The following is a 15172-nucleotide window of genomic DNA, read 5'->3' on the forward strand; positions in this document are numbered from 1 at the left end:
AAAATTTCTTTTCTATGACTTGTTTTATATTTCTCATGCTTTTTTTTTTTTTTTTTTTTTTTTGGTTGTTGTTTTGTTTTGCTTTAATCCTGGGGAACCAGAGGTGTTAGCCTATGTTTTAAAACTCACATTTGGTAGTGATACAAACAACTGTCACACTGAATAATTGTCACATCATTATAAGGGTTTCTGTTGCTCACTAATCTGTAGGTAAAAGTCTGGATTTTAGCCACACGTGATTGGTAAAAATTAGTTCTTGTGAGAGTTTATGCTGCATAGGCCATCTGTTCCCTATTTCCAAACCCGAATGAAACTTAGTCTTAGAATTAAGGAGGTGGGCTTAGTGAAGTCTGAGGAGAGAACTTTGCATCTATATGTAGGCACTTAACTCTGACCACCTAGCTACTTCATGAACTTGTTGAGCTCTGAAAGCACAACTTTGTATCTCAGCTTTATGTTTGTATACCAAGCACTTAGAACAGTGTTTAGTCAGGTTACCCTTTTAGTAACATGATAAAAATGAATCATGGAAACTGGGGCTGTAGCTCAGTGGCAGAGCGCTTGCCTAGCACGTGTGAGGCATTGGATTCTATCCTTAGCACCACATAAAAGACTAAACATATAAAGGCATGCTATCCATCTATAACTATTTAAAAAATAAAATAAAAAATAAAAAAAAGAATCATGGTGTGGGCATTGTGGCTCATGCCTCAGACTCAGGAGGCTAAGGCAGTAGGATCACAAGCTACTTAGTAAGACCCTATCTCAAAAAATAAAAAAGACTGGGGATGTAGCTCAGAGGTAAAGTACCCTGGGTTCAGTCCCAGCCCCCAGCGCTCCTCTGCCTGCCTCATGGTTAACTTCTTGTATTACAAGTGAGAGTACTAGCTGGGCATGTTGGTGCACACCTGTAAAATCCCAGCAACTCAAGAGACCGAGGCAGGAGGATTTCAAGTCCAAGGTCAGCTTTAGCAGTTTAGTGAGCCCCTTACCAATTTCGCAAGACCCAATCTCAAAACAAAACAAAAACAAAACACAAAACACCAGACTGAGGATGTAGCCCAGTGGTAAAGTACCTGAGTTCAATCCCCAGTACCCCCCAAAAAAGTGAGAGCGCTACTTTTATTAAAACCAACTTCTTATTTCTTCAACATTGTTTTCTGGCTTTTGCTTACACATGTACAGACTTTTTCCATGTTGTTTTCACAAATGTGAATTATACCTTGCTCTTTCATTATATCAAGGTGTTTTCTGTGCTGCTGTTATGTGTATCTGTTGTTTCTATGGAGAATTAGGCTCAGAATGTGCATTTTTCCCCCCACTCACTGTGGTACTGGGGATTTAATCCAGAAGTGCCCTGCCTGAGTGACAACCCCCTCGACTGTTTTAAATTAATCAAATTTATTTATTTTTGTGGTACAGAGGATTGAACCCCCAGGACTTGCACATGCTAGGCAAATGCTCTACTACTGAGCTATATCCCCAATCTTTTACAGCCCTTTTTAAAATTTTTGAGACGGGGCCTCACTAAATTGCTCAAGCCTTGAACTTTCAATCCTTCTCCCTCAGCCTCCTGAATTGTTGTGATTATAGCCATGCCCTACTGCACCCAGAATGTATTGGTTTTTTATCAACATAAGGTACCATTATTTCATTAGATTATATTACCATCTAGCTGTCCTTTTTTGGGGAACACTGTTGTACTAATTTGAGAAACCAATGGTTTCAGTTTACATATTACTACTACAAAGTTGTTCTAGCCACATGATAATTGACCCCTTTCCAGGGCCACAGCCTAAGAGTCCCAGTATATAACCTTGTCTAGGTTTTTCTTTGTCTAGATGGGATGACTATATATGGCTTTCTGGTTTAAAGTTCTTTAATTAATTGTTTGAGGAGGTGAAGTTATTTCTATGTACCTTTAAATTGATTATAATATATGATGAAGCTTAGAGTATTTTTTCCCTTCAAGCAAACCATATATTTTTAAAATTTTTTAAAATTATTTTTTAGTTGTAGTTGGACACAATATCTTTATTTTATGTGGTGCTGAGGATCGAACCCAGTGCCTCACACGTGCACTCTGCCACTCAGCCACAGCCCCAGCCCCCAAGCAAACCATATATTTTTTTTAATTTATTTTTTAGTTTTCGGCGGACACACATCTTTGTTTGTATGTGGTGCTGAGAATCGAACCTGGACCGCACACATGCCAGGCAAGCGCGCTACCACTTGAGCCACATCCCCAGCCCAAACCATATTTTTTAAACCATATTTACTAAGCCATATTTAGTAAATATTTTTAAATCATATATTTTGTAAAAGGTAACTACATACAATTAAGACTGAATTGTCAAATTTAAGTAATTATAGAGAAGATTGGTAGATATTAAGTTCTAACTTGCTTAAATTTAAATGATGACCGGAATTTCTACTAGCAAATGTATTCTTTCTGCAGGGAGTTCTGCTGTATTATGTATTCATTCTCAGTACTTTCATTGTCCATTGGGAGGATAATTGTCTTGAAATTTGAAAGCATTTTCCGAACTCCCTCCTATATGAACCATAGCATGTATTGAATTGTATTTTTCCTTTTTTATTGTGTATTCTCACCTTTGCCATTTGGTTTAAACAACACTTTTAAGATTCGAAGATTTCACCTTAAGCCACCAGGTCTTAGTAGGGGCAGTAGAGATGATAACTATAACATTTTATATAATGGCATGCATTTCAGAACTGGATTATTAAGTTTTATTTCCTACTAGCAAAACAGATTAGAGAGAAAGGCAGACTTAATTGCCTATTTTACAGAGATGATGAGCCACAGTTTTTGGTGTATTTGTTTGTTTAAACATTTAGTAAATGCCAAAAAATTATATCCTTTAAACTCACAATGAGGTTAAATGGGTTAAATGAGATGTGTTTGATCAGTAAATTGTTGATTGTAGCATAGAGCAGTCAGTCTCATTGGAGGGGATGTTTGTTAGCCATTTATGTCTTTTAAGGTGGAGAAAGTCTGAGGTCTAGGGCTTCTGACTTTGAGCATATATTTTTTTTTTTTTTTTTTTGGTAATTTTTGCTATTTTTAGGTACTCTACCTTAGTGTTCCTTCAAGTTTACTTGAAAAAATTTCAGCTTTGTTCAGAAGTCATTGCAGCTGGATAATGCTACCTCTATATGAAAAAGACTTAACATGTTAGTAATGTTTAGCAGTTCAGTGAATGTCGAGTAATTCTTCTGTAGGAAAGCAGGTTGGGGTTAGGGGATGGCAGTGAACAAATGAAATAAGCAGTGTTCCAAAGATTCAAGGAAATTGGTATTTACCCATTTCCCCTACCATGTCATCAGTTCCATCTTCATGTTCTTTTTCATGCTATGACTATGTATTTATTTTTTTTATAAATAATTGTAATTATACTGTATATATAATTTTTGTAGTTGTTTCCCCCACCTAGCTTTGTAGTTTATATATTTCCTCAAGTGTCAGATGATCTTCATAATTATGACTTTTAATGCCTTCATAGTTCATATTAACATGTGGTTCCACCATTTAATTTATTGTTCCTCTGTGGAATAAGTTGCTTCTTTTTCAGCTGTTTTCTTAGGGAGAAATTCCCAGGAGAATGGTCAGACAGTCAAATGGAATGAACAATTTACTGGGAAAGAAATGTTCTTGGTTTGGTTTTTAATGCCACTAATTGTGTTGGAACTTCAACATACATTTCTTTCTTTCTTTTTTTTTTTTTTTTTTTTTTTGTATAAGCAGCATGCCTTTATTTTATTTATTTCTTTTTATGTGGTGCTGAGGATTGAACCCAGTGTCTCATGCATGCTAGGCAAGCACTCTACCGCTGAGCTACAGCCCCAGCCAACAGACATTTATTTCTGTGCCTTTTTCCCTGGTACATTAGTAATTGGATACTTGAACTAATGGAAGCAAATAACCATATAGATAATCTAGAAAGTCTTCTAGCCTGAACTAGAAATACATATTTATTTTCTTCCAAAATTCACCACCCATTTTGATGTGGTTGAATGGAGGGTCAACGGAAGAAATGTAGGGAAATTAGTATTAAACCTTGGCTATAATAAAATTAAAGTTAACTCTAGAATTAAAGCACGATTATTCTTTGTGGTTTGCTGTTGAATTTAGTCCTTTAATTCTTCTTTGTACATATCCATCTTTAAAAAGCTAATTAATGGGTATGCTTAATTTGTAGTGTCAAAAGCACTGCCAGTATGGACTCATATAATTCTGTCAACATAATGATGAATTATTATTGTTAACTCTGTTACAGAGATGAAAAAACTGAAGTTAAATGATTTTGAGTCTATTCTTAAAACAGTGGAATATACTCTTATCCCATCTTTCTCTTAAGTTTTAAGCAGAAACTGGATTCATGGCAGCCATTCATATTCTATAGCAGAAATTTGCATTGGCTATGAACTCAATATAGATAAAATCTTACAATCTCTTCAAAACCAGTACTATATAAGTAATCAGAAGTACTCTGTGGGCTGGGTGTGTAATTCGGTGATAGAGCACTTGCCTAGAGTTTACAAGATCCTGGGTTTGATCCCGAGCAATGGGAAAAGAAAAAGGACTTTGTGATTAGAACTTGAAGAGCCAAGAGGACTCATAATAGAGGAAATACCAATAGAAAAACATCTCTGATGATGTGATTCCACAGTCAGTTTCTTTTTTCCTTAAGAGAAAATAGGAATTAGGGCATAAAAATTCTGAATTATTCTACTTTGGAAGTTACAAACTTGATTGATAGCATTCTAAAAGTATATATAGGAAAGCCATGCACCTGTAGTTCCAACTGCTCTGGAGACTGAGGCAGGAGGATTGCTTGAGCCCAAGAGTTTGAGACCAGTTTGGGCAACATAATGAGTTTGACCTAAAAATAAAGTTCTCAATTAAAACCTCACTATCTAAATATAATAAATAGTCTCTGCCTTGTTCATTGAAGTCAGCTTTAATTTCATTTCCTTAGTGAATCTGCATAGAAAACATCTTGGATATTTCTAAGACAAAAGTTGAATTGTTTTACATGCCTTTCACTTTAATTTGTTATGTCTGGTCTGTTTGGTATTTAAAGACATTAATCTTAACTCGGAATTTCTATCCTAAGGCAAATCAGTCAGATGCTCACATCTGGACCACTTGTTCTAAACATGGTTTCATTCAGATAATTTAAATTGCTTTAGAAATTTTTGATAGTAAGGAAGTCAAGAATGTAAAATGAATCATTCAGTTGACACACTGAAAGAGGATGATGAAAACTTCCAACAATGTGGAAATACAGACTGAAATACAATTAGTTTTTTTTTTTTTCAATATTCTTAGTTGTAGATGGACACGACACCCCTATTTTGTTTATTTAGTTTTATGTAGTCCTGGGGATTGAACCCAGGGTCTCACACATGCTAGGTAAGTGCTCCACCACTGAGCCCCAACCCCAACCCCCTATAATTAGTTTTTGTGTAAAAGAAACTTCATGAGTGACATTATAAGAAGCTGTATATATGTATTCAATGTTTGAAAAGTATGCACCTATGAAATCATCATCACTATCAAAGCTGAAAACGTGGCTGTCCCCTCCCAGTTTCTGTCCTCTTTATTAATTTTGAGTGTGTGGTATGTTGACATTTTAAAGTATGCATTGGTAGTTTTGTTTGAGCTTTGCTTAAGTGTTCAAATGATGAACTTATAGATAAAAATATGAATGATTTGAAGAGTTTCCTATAATTAAATAGAAGCTTAAATGCACATGAACAAAAAATATATTTTTAAATAAAGTGCCATTACCATTCACCTCATATATCTTTTCTCTCTCTTTCTTTCTTTTTTGGGGGAGGTGGTATGCTGGGGATTGAAGTTAGGAGTACTGTTTAACCACTGAGTAACAATCCCAGCCCCCCCCCCTTTTTTTTATTTGGAGACGGGCTCTCACTCAGTTGCTTAGGGCTTCTCTCTAAGTTTCTGAGGCTGGCTTTAAACTCACCATTCTCCTGCTTCAACCCCCCAAGTCATTTAGATTACACGTGTATACCACTGCACCACCCACACCTGATGTTCATATTCATTTTTGACATTCCTTAAAGATTTAGGCCCCCCAAAATGATCTGTTACATGAGTTCTTTTTGTTTGTTTGTTGCACTGCTGGGAATTGAACCCAGAGCCTCTACACCTATGCAAGCACACTACCACTGAGCTACTTCCCAGCCAATTTGATTTTGAGCTCTGGAAAGGAAAAATAAACCCTTAATTTCTCTGCCTAAAGAGGGTAAGATCCTAATAGTTCATATTTCTCAGGAAACAATAAATAAAGATGAATTTCTTTCTTTGTGGCATGGAATCTGCACTAGCTTGTATTTTTTTTTTTTTTTTTTTTCATTTGATTGCCAACAACAACCCTGGTTGCTGGACAGTATTGAATGCATATAATAATAGGGAAAGACTTTTTTTTTTTTTTTCCAACTTTTACATGTGTTAGTATCAACTCCTTTGTTGATGGACCTTTATTTTATTTATTTAGATGAGGTGCTGAGACTAGAACCCAGTGCCTCACACATGCTAGGCAAGTGCTCTAATACTTGGGCCACAACCCCAGCCCAAGAAAACAGACTTTTGGGGAGGAACTATTCTCATTATCAAAGAACTAGAAAATTTGAATACAGATCATGTATTCTTTTCTTTTAGCACACCAGATCTGAAATATAATGCAAGCAACAAAAAAGAGATCACATATGTAATTTAAAATATCCTGAAAGCCTTATTTACAAAATAAGAAAATGGGTAAGGTTTTTCTTTTCTTTTTTATTCTCAGCTCCAAACTACAGTATAATATGCTTTGTATTGTGGGATATAAAACTAACCTCTCACCTATGGATTATTAAAATGGTCCAAGCCTCCCACAATTCAACATCCTACTTTTTTCTGTTTGTACCCCCCCAAAAAACAAAAGCCAGCAAACAATTTCACTTCTAAAAGAAATATCATTTACATTTAAAGGGAATGATTTAGGGGATTATCTTCTTTTAAAAATGTTTCTGGAGCTACTAAAAGTTTGAATTTACAAAATAGTTCATTCCTCTGGATTATACAAGAAGGGAGACAGGGACCACTGGTAAGACATGGTATATGATTAATCAAACTTGGCTTCTTTCTCCTGATTCACCAGAGACTGAATTCGCCTCATTTTAATTGTCTGTTTCTGCAGGTAGAATGTAGTTTCTTGGTTAGCCACTTCAGCCTGTTTTCCCTTTGCTCCCCTTTTCTCTTTTGTTTGAAATTATTTTTGGCAATTATTTAATGTAATATCTATTTAAGTGCATAATCATTATAAAATTATTGATGTTTTACATTTTTTCTAATTATTAAGTATTTGAAATGTTTAGCACATCTCAGTCTAGACTGACCTCATTTTAAGTGCTCCATAATCCCATGTAGCTATTGATTATCATATTGGGGAATATAGACCTATATTATAAAAACCTGTGCAGAAATCTATACTTACAAAATGTAAAATCTGTGGTAAGTTACATAATGTTACTGTTTGGATATGAGGTTTCCCCTGACAGCTCCTGTGTTAATGCAGGAGGTGGAATTGATTAAATTATAAGAGCTGTGATGCAACATATGGATTGATCCAATTTGATGGATTAATAGTTTGTATAGATTACTAGGTGGTAATTGTGGGCAAGGTGGGGCTTGGCTGGAGGAAGTGGGTCACTGGGGGCATTCCTTGCAAGAGATATATTTTGTCTCTGGCTTCTCCCAATATCTCTCAGCTTCCTGGCTATCTTAAGGTGAGCAGCTCTCTTCTGCCATGATGCTCTGCCTTTACTTCAGGCCCAGAGATGGAGTTGGCCAATCATGGACTGAACCTCTAAAACCATGAGCGTTTTGCGTTTTTGCTCTTCTCTTCTCTTCTCTGGTGGTGGGGATGGTGATAGCAGTGGCACCGCAGGGGCACTCAGCCACTGAGCCACATCCCCAGCCCTATTTTATATTTTATTTAGAGACAGGGTCTCACTGAGTTCCTTAGCATCTTGCTTTTGCTGAGGCTGGCTTTGAACTCGTGATCCTCCTGTCTCAGGTGTGCACCACTATGCCTGACTTGAAACCATGAGCTTAAAATAAACTTTTCTCCAGGTTGTTTTGGTCAGGTATTTTGGTCACCACAAATGGAAACCTATAAATAAATAGGTTAAATAAAACCTATAAATAAATCTTTGCCTTACATGGCAAATTTACCAGAGTTTTCTATAAATAATTCAAAATTCAGTACATATTTATTTGTTGACATGTCTCAGGGGCAGGTCTGCTCATTTAAAAAAAAAAAAAAATTTTTTTTTGCCATGTTATTGTCCTGCCCCAAAAGAGCTTCCAAAAAGTGGTTAAAATAAAGGTTCAAACACTAGTTTATTTTTAAGTATTTCTTACCTCCGAAGGTGTGTAAACTCTTAACCAGATTGATTAAAACACATAAAGCTTCATTTTGCCCAGACTTCACTACAGCTATATGCATGTAGCAGGAATATGAGGTTTGGTGGATTTACACAACCACCTGTCTTTTTTGATTAGGCATGATAGATTGTTTTCACCAATTGGTAACCATTGCCAAAAACTACTTCCCAGTTAATTGGCAATGGCATATGCTATCTTTGTAGTAAGGCAAAGCCCTGAGTGCCAAAAGTTCCTTAACAGAAGCTGTCAGGCAAGCAGGGATGTTGTCCAGGGGCTTCCCATCATGGGAGAGAGCTGGATCTTTGATCTTCAGTTCTCTTTGTGGTTCTCCATCCCAGAGCAAAAGCTAAATGGGCTGACTGGCCAGCGGCTTGAGGGAACTTAAGAAAATCAGTTTGTTTAATATTAAGGAGAGCTGGGGACATAGCTCCGTTTAGAATGCTTGCCTCACATGCACAAGGCCCTGGGATAAATTCCCAGCACCACCAAAACAACAACAACAAAATTTAAGGGACGTTGACCAGTTGAAACCGTAGCATTAGCTAGCCTTTTTTTTTTTTTTTTTTTAAATACAGGGTCTTGCTGTTACCCAAGCTGGCTTGAAACTTATGATCCTTCTGCTTCAGCATTCTGAGTCACTGGGATTATAGGTGTGAGCTACAGTTCACAGATGGAAAGTTCTTTTAAAGGTTGACAGATGAAATTGTACAAAAAGAAAAAAATATATATTTACAGCATACAGGTTATCTGTATAGGGTAATGTAATTTAAAAAATATATTTTAAGTCACAGTGAACTTGATCAAGTTTACTTTCTAATTGAAAGATGGGAATGGGCACATATTCCTTTGTATTGGGTGAGTTTAAATAGCTAAAGTTAACAGCCTTTTAAAAAGTTGTGTCCCCACCCCTACCCCCATACTGGTGATTGAACCCAAGAGCTGTTAGCCACTGAGCCACATCCTCAGCCCTTTTTTGTAAAATTGTATTTAGAGACAGGGTCTTGCTGAGTTGCTAAGTGCCTACTAAGTTGCTGGGACTGGCTTTGAACTTGTGATACTCATGCCTCAGCCTCCCAAGCTGCTAGGACTACACTCTTGTGCCACCGTGCCTGGCTCTAAAGTTAATATTTTTCAATATGAAATAATAACAGCACGTGTATGGAGGAGGAGGATACATCTAAATAAATAGAGCATCTTTGCTGGGCATGGTGGCACACTCCTGTAATTCCAACTGCTTGGGAGTCTGAGCCAGCCTTAGCAAAAAGTGAGGTGCTAAGCAACTCAGTGAGACCCTGTCTCTAAATAAAATACAAAATATGGCTGGGGATATGGCTCAATGGCCAAGTGTCCCTGAGTTCAATCCCTCGTACCAAAATAAATAAGTAAATAAAGCATCTTTGAGATGGAAAAGCCTACGGAGAGAATTATTATGAACAAAAATAGTGATGTATGCATTAGTCTTCAATATTACACAGCAATTTAATAACATATTGAGCTTCTTAATTAACACAATTAATGGAGCCATGATTTCTATAACGTTGTGTTGTCTTCTTTAACGTCACAGTGATGTATTAATGGTATATTTATTTAGTGATACTGAAGAATTTATATAATTCTTTGTCTCTCCTATCACATAAAGCTGCCTGAATTTTTAAGATTAACTGAATGGTCTGTGACCCAGAATTACAGTAAATATAACCTGCTTATAACTGTGCCATTATAACTAAATACCATAATTGTCCTTTGTTTTTTATAAAAACTTTTCCTAACTTTATTTAATATGGTAAAATACTAATTTATTACAACTATCATCTTAAATCATTTTGTTACAGTTCAGTGATATGGAGTACATTCGTACTGTTTTGCAGCCATTATCATCATCCATCTCCAGAATGCTTTTCAAAGAACAAACTTTGTCCATTAAACAATAACTCTCCATTTCTTTCTACTTCCAGCCTCTGACAGCTACCCTTCTATTTTCTCTGTGAATTTGACTATCCTGTATACCTAATATAAGTGGAAACATATAGTCTTTGTCTTTTTCTGGCTACCGGTTGATCATAATATCCTCAAGGTTCCTCCATGTTGTAGCATGTTTGAATTTCATTTCTTTTAATTTTTATATTATTGTTTTAAAGTTTATTTGGGGTACAGGAATTGAACCCAGGGTGCTTGAACACTGGCTTGAACACATCTCCAGCCTTTTATTATTTTTTATTTTGAGACAGGACCTCACTAAATTGCTGAGGCTGGTCTTGAATTTGGAATACCCCTGCCTCAGCCTCCTAGTCAGGTTACAAGTGTTTGTCCCCCCCACCTGGCTTGAATTCAAGCCTTCCTTTTAAGGCTGAATGATATTCCAAGGCTGTAGATATGTACTACATTTTGTTCATTCATCTGTTCAGTACATTTGGTTTGATTCCATTGTGAAAAATGCCGTGACTATGGGAGTATAAGTATGTTTTCAAGATCCTGATTTTAAAATTCTTGGGCTGGGGATGTGGCTCAAGAGGTAGCGCGTTCACCTGGCATGCGTGCGGCCCGGGTTTGATCCTCAGCACCACATACAAACAAAGTTGTTGTGTCCGCTGAGAACTAAAAAAAAAATATTTAAAAAAAATTTTCTCTCTCTCTCTGTCACTCTCTCTTTAAAAAAATAAAAAAAATAAAGTTTGTTCCTGCTTCAGTGGCTCGTGATTTGTGCCCAGCCAGACTGCGGCATTAAAAAAAAAAAAAAAAAAATTCTTTTGAGTAAACAGAGAAGTGAAGGTACTGAATCATATGGTTATTTGATTTCTTATTTTTCAAGGTACTTTTACACTGTTTTCCACAGAAGTTGTATCACTTTATGTTCCAACCAAGCATGCACAACCGATTACATTTTCTTTTTTTTTTTTTTTCCTTCTATTTGCTCTGTAGTAGTCAGCTACTGTATTGTAATGTTGGAATCATCAATAGCTACCATAAGGAGGCATAAGATTTACTGTCAAGTAAGTACATGCAAGAGAGATACTGAAGGGTTTAAGCATGAAAGTAACAAGTGGGTTTATGTTCTGAAAGATAAAATATCTTTGTGATTACTATGATGTAGTTGGAAGGAAGATGCATCAGAAGGATTTAGATCCAAACAAGAGGATCACAACAGACCGAGCTAGAGAAAATAGTAAATGTCTGAACAAAGTAGAAATGGAAAAGGAAAAAGGAATAAAATGCAGTGCTGGGAATCAAATCAGGGCCTTGCAAGCACTCTACCACTGAGTTATATCCTCAGCCCCCTCTCTCCTCTTTTAATTAATTAATTACTTTCGATATTACCTGTTGAAAACGGGTGTTTTGTCACTAAGTTACATCTCTAGGCTCTCCCCTACCACATACCTTTTGAGACAGGGTCTTGCTTACCTGCCCCAGCTGGCCATGAACTTGGGATTTTCCTGCTGCAGGCTCCAAAGTTCTTTTACATTTGTTAACTCAAGGAACCAACAGATTTATTCTACATCTGTTGGATACCAACAGTTGGATGAAACCTCTCCTTGTTCTCTACTTCAATTTCCCACACGGGGCAGCTTCTACTTGGAACTGCTCTCTCGCCCCAAACTCAAAGTCTTTCATTTGTTTTGTTTTGTTTTGTGTGTGATCCTGGGGATTGAATCTAGGGACTCTCTACCAATGACCTACATCCCCATCCCTTTTCATGGTTATAGAAGAAATATTTAGCAACATCCAGAGGACCATGAAGGCCAGTCTGAGAGCAGAAGAAAGTAGTGGGAATTCCTGATGAAGTAGGTGCTTAGCAGTAGAGTGCAAATTAGGTTGAATCCTTGAGAAGGTTCATTTAGGAGAGAGGCAAGAAACAACTGCCCTAGGAATGGATCAGGGATGCTTATGAAGAAGTAGAAATGACAAGGTTATGCTAGGCCCAGGGACATGAAAGAAGAAAAATTGAAAGTCCAGTCGAGACTTAATGCAGTGCCACTTTAGACCACTGTAATTTGGTGTGGGTGCCTTAGTTGCTGAGGGTATGTCAGGGAAATGGGCAAAGCTTTTGTTATTCCAGTGTTATGCACCACAGGCACTTTCAGGTAACAAGTGCAGTGAAGAAAATATTGTGGGATAATCTGGTAGAAGGAGTGGAGGAGAACTTGAATTGGGGAAGATCCCTCTGGAGCAAATGACATTTGAGGTGACATCAGAATGGCAAGAGGTCATACATGAACAGTGGGACCTGGGAGCAATTCTAAGCATAAGAAATAGTTTGAGCTAAGACACTGAAGTGGAGTTCTCTTGGTATATTTGATAGAGAAAATGACAGCATAGCTCATTCTATAGTAAGGGGCAGGACAGGTAGAATAGGTGATTTTGAAAAACTTGGAATAAGAATTTTTCAAACTCCTTGGTTTCAGGATCCCTTTACCCTTGTAAAAATTATTAAGGCCCCCAAGTTATGTTTATGGAACCCCCCCCCCCACACACACTTTGAAAATTAAAAAAACAAAACAAAAAAAAATTTAAGCTAGTCATGGTGGTGCACACCTATAATCCCAGCAGCTCAAGAGACTGAGGCAGGAAGATTGCAAGTTTGAGTCCAGCCTCAGCAATTTAGCAAGGCCCTGAAATTACTAGAGACCCTGTCTAAAAAATAAAAATGGGCTGGTTATGTGGTTCAGTGGTTCAGCACCCCTGGGTTCCATCCCCAGTACCAAAAAAAAAAAAAAAAAAAAAATGAATCACTCCTTAAGATATGAAAATTGTTTTGATTTATCCTCCACTCCACCACCCCCAAAAAGGAGTCTCCAGGAGGAAAAAAACTTTTTCTCCGCCCCCCCCACCTCCAAGATTAGAGTTTATTCCCTGACAGTCTCAGATTCTCTGAGTTCTCTGACTTTGCTGCACAGTGTTAAAGAGGTATAGCCTCCATAAGAAGACAAGATGCTCATCAAATGTAATTTAAGTAATGTCTGTTCATGTGAGAAATATTAACTTGGTGGAGACTTGAAACAGATGGTGTGCAGTTGGAGTAGATAACTATATTATTCCAAGTAAACATTTGTTGGAGCTGGGAAGCAGCAATCCACATTTCACTTTTCCCTATTTATGTTATCAGGTCAGCTGTGTTGCTGCTGCTTTTAACTGCATTAAGGTTATCAAGGAGGGCAGGGTTGATGTTGGCAGGCTGATTTCAATGTATCTTTAAATATTAAAATCATTAGCATTGGAAGAGACCCTTGAGTTACTCTCAGCATATAGTAGCATGGTGATTATTGATGCATTGGGTAGCTAATAAAACCTTATATTTGGGTCTGATAGAGCAGTTTCTTATCTGTTACTTTAATTGCCCTTTTTAGTCCCTACCCTACTTATCTCCATTTTACAAATGAGGATGCCAGCGCTCTGGAGTGACTTGTCCAGGGTTCCACAGTAGCTGATAAATTAACAGAATGAGGGTTGAGTCACAGCTTCCAGTTTCATTGCCCAGTGTCATTCTACAGTAGCCTGCCTATGACTCTTCAAGAACATAAATCTCTAGCTGGTGTAGAATTTTATGCATTTGCCAAACTGCATTTTTCATCTTTGCTGCAAACAAGCTTTTTATATTTCTGTTGTTCTGCTTCAGATAAGAGATGAACTTACTTATCTGGCCTAATGTAGTATATAACCATTGTTCCTCATTCAGTTAAGTTCTAGAGTGAGAGTTGTGTACAGTGTTTTACATGTTTATATTTATATACCCTTTGTTACAAATAAAATATCCATAGTTTTTTTTCTTTTCTCTTTTGTACCAAGGATTGAACCCAAGGTCACTATACCTCTAAGCTATATCCCCTTCCCTTTTTAAATATTTCATTTAGAGACAGAGACAGTATCTCACTGAGTTATTTAGGCTGAAGCTGGCTTTGAACTTGGGATCCTCTAGCTTCAGCTTCCCAAGCTGCCAGGATTACAGGCATGTGTCACCACACTCGGCTGGCTGCTCTGTTCAGTCACCTTTTTTAGATTATTGACTTTCATGACGATCAGTTCTTGAACCTCTATTTTATTCTCACTTTCTTGTAGCTATTTGGTCTTAAGCTGATTTTTTTTTTTTTTTTTTAAGTACTGGGAATAGAACCCAGATACTTGGCACATCCCATGCAAGCTACATCCCCAGCCCTTTTTATTTTGAGACAGGGTCTTTTTAAGTTACTGAGGCTGGCCTCAAACATGCTCTCCTCCTGTTCTCCCTGAGTATCTGGGATTACAGGCATGCACCACCATGCTGGGCCTGCTCCCTGGTGCATTAAATAGGATTTATAAATAGGAATTATATATTTATATACCATTAATTAACAACATCTCATTACAAGTTCTTTCTTTCTACCTCATGCCTCAGCTCTAGACTTCTTTCTATACCTGGCTGTGTGTCCTACATTTCTGATGGAATATCTATTAGGCATCTCACCAGTTAATCCCATTCTTTAGCTGCTCCTCAGCCTATCTTCTTTCCCATTTCAACTCCTCCTTCCAGTTGCTCAGGATAAAATCTCAGGATTGTCCCTTGACCTGTCTCATGTAATCCTATTTTTTTTTTTAATTCTTTATCTTCTGCAATAGGAAACCTATTGTTACACATCCCACCCTACCCCCAAATTTTTATTTTGGAATAGAATCTTTCTAAGTTTCCCAGACTGGCCTCAATCTCGCAATCCTCCTGCCTCA

The 15172-nt window shown here is 37.1% G+C and overlaps 1 protein-coding gene across 2 annotated transcripts in view; it reads left to right on the forward strand.

The window, feature by feature from the left end:
• Positions 1-15172, forward strand: part of Cbfa2t2 (CBFA2/RUNX1 partner transcriptional co-repressor 2) — a 147860-nt gene that overhangs the window by 70800 nt on the left and 61888 nt on the right. The window lies entirely within an intron of this gene.

The sequence above is a fragment of the Callospermophilus lateralis genome, chromosome 3, assembly GCF_048772815.1.
Source record: "Callospermophilus lateralis isolate mCalLat2 chromosome 3, mCalLat2.hap1, whole genome shotgun sequence".
Classification (NCBI taxonomy): domain Eukaryota; kingdom Metazoa; phylum Chordata; class Mammalia; order Rodentia; family Sciuridae; genus Callospermophilus; species Callospermophilus lateralis.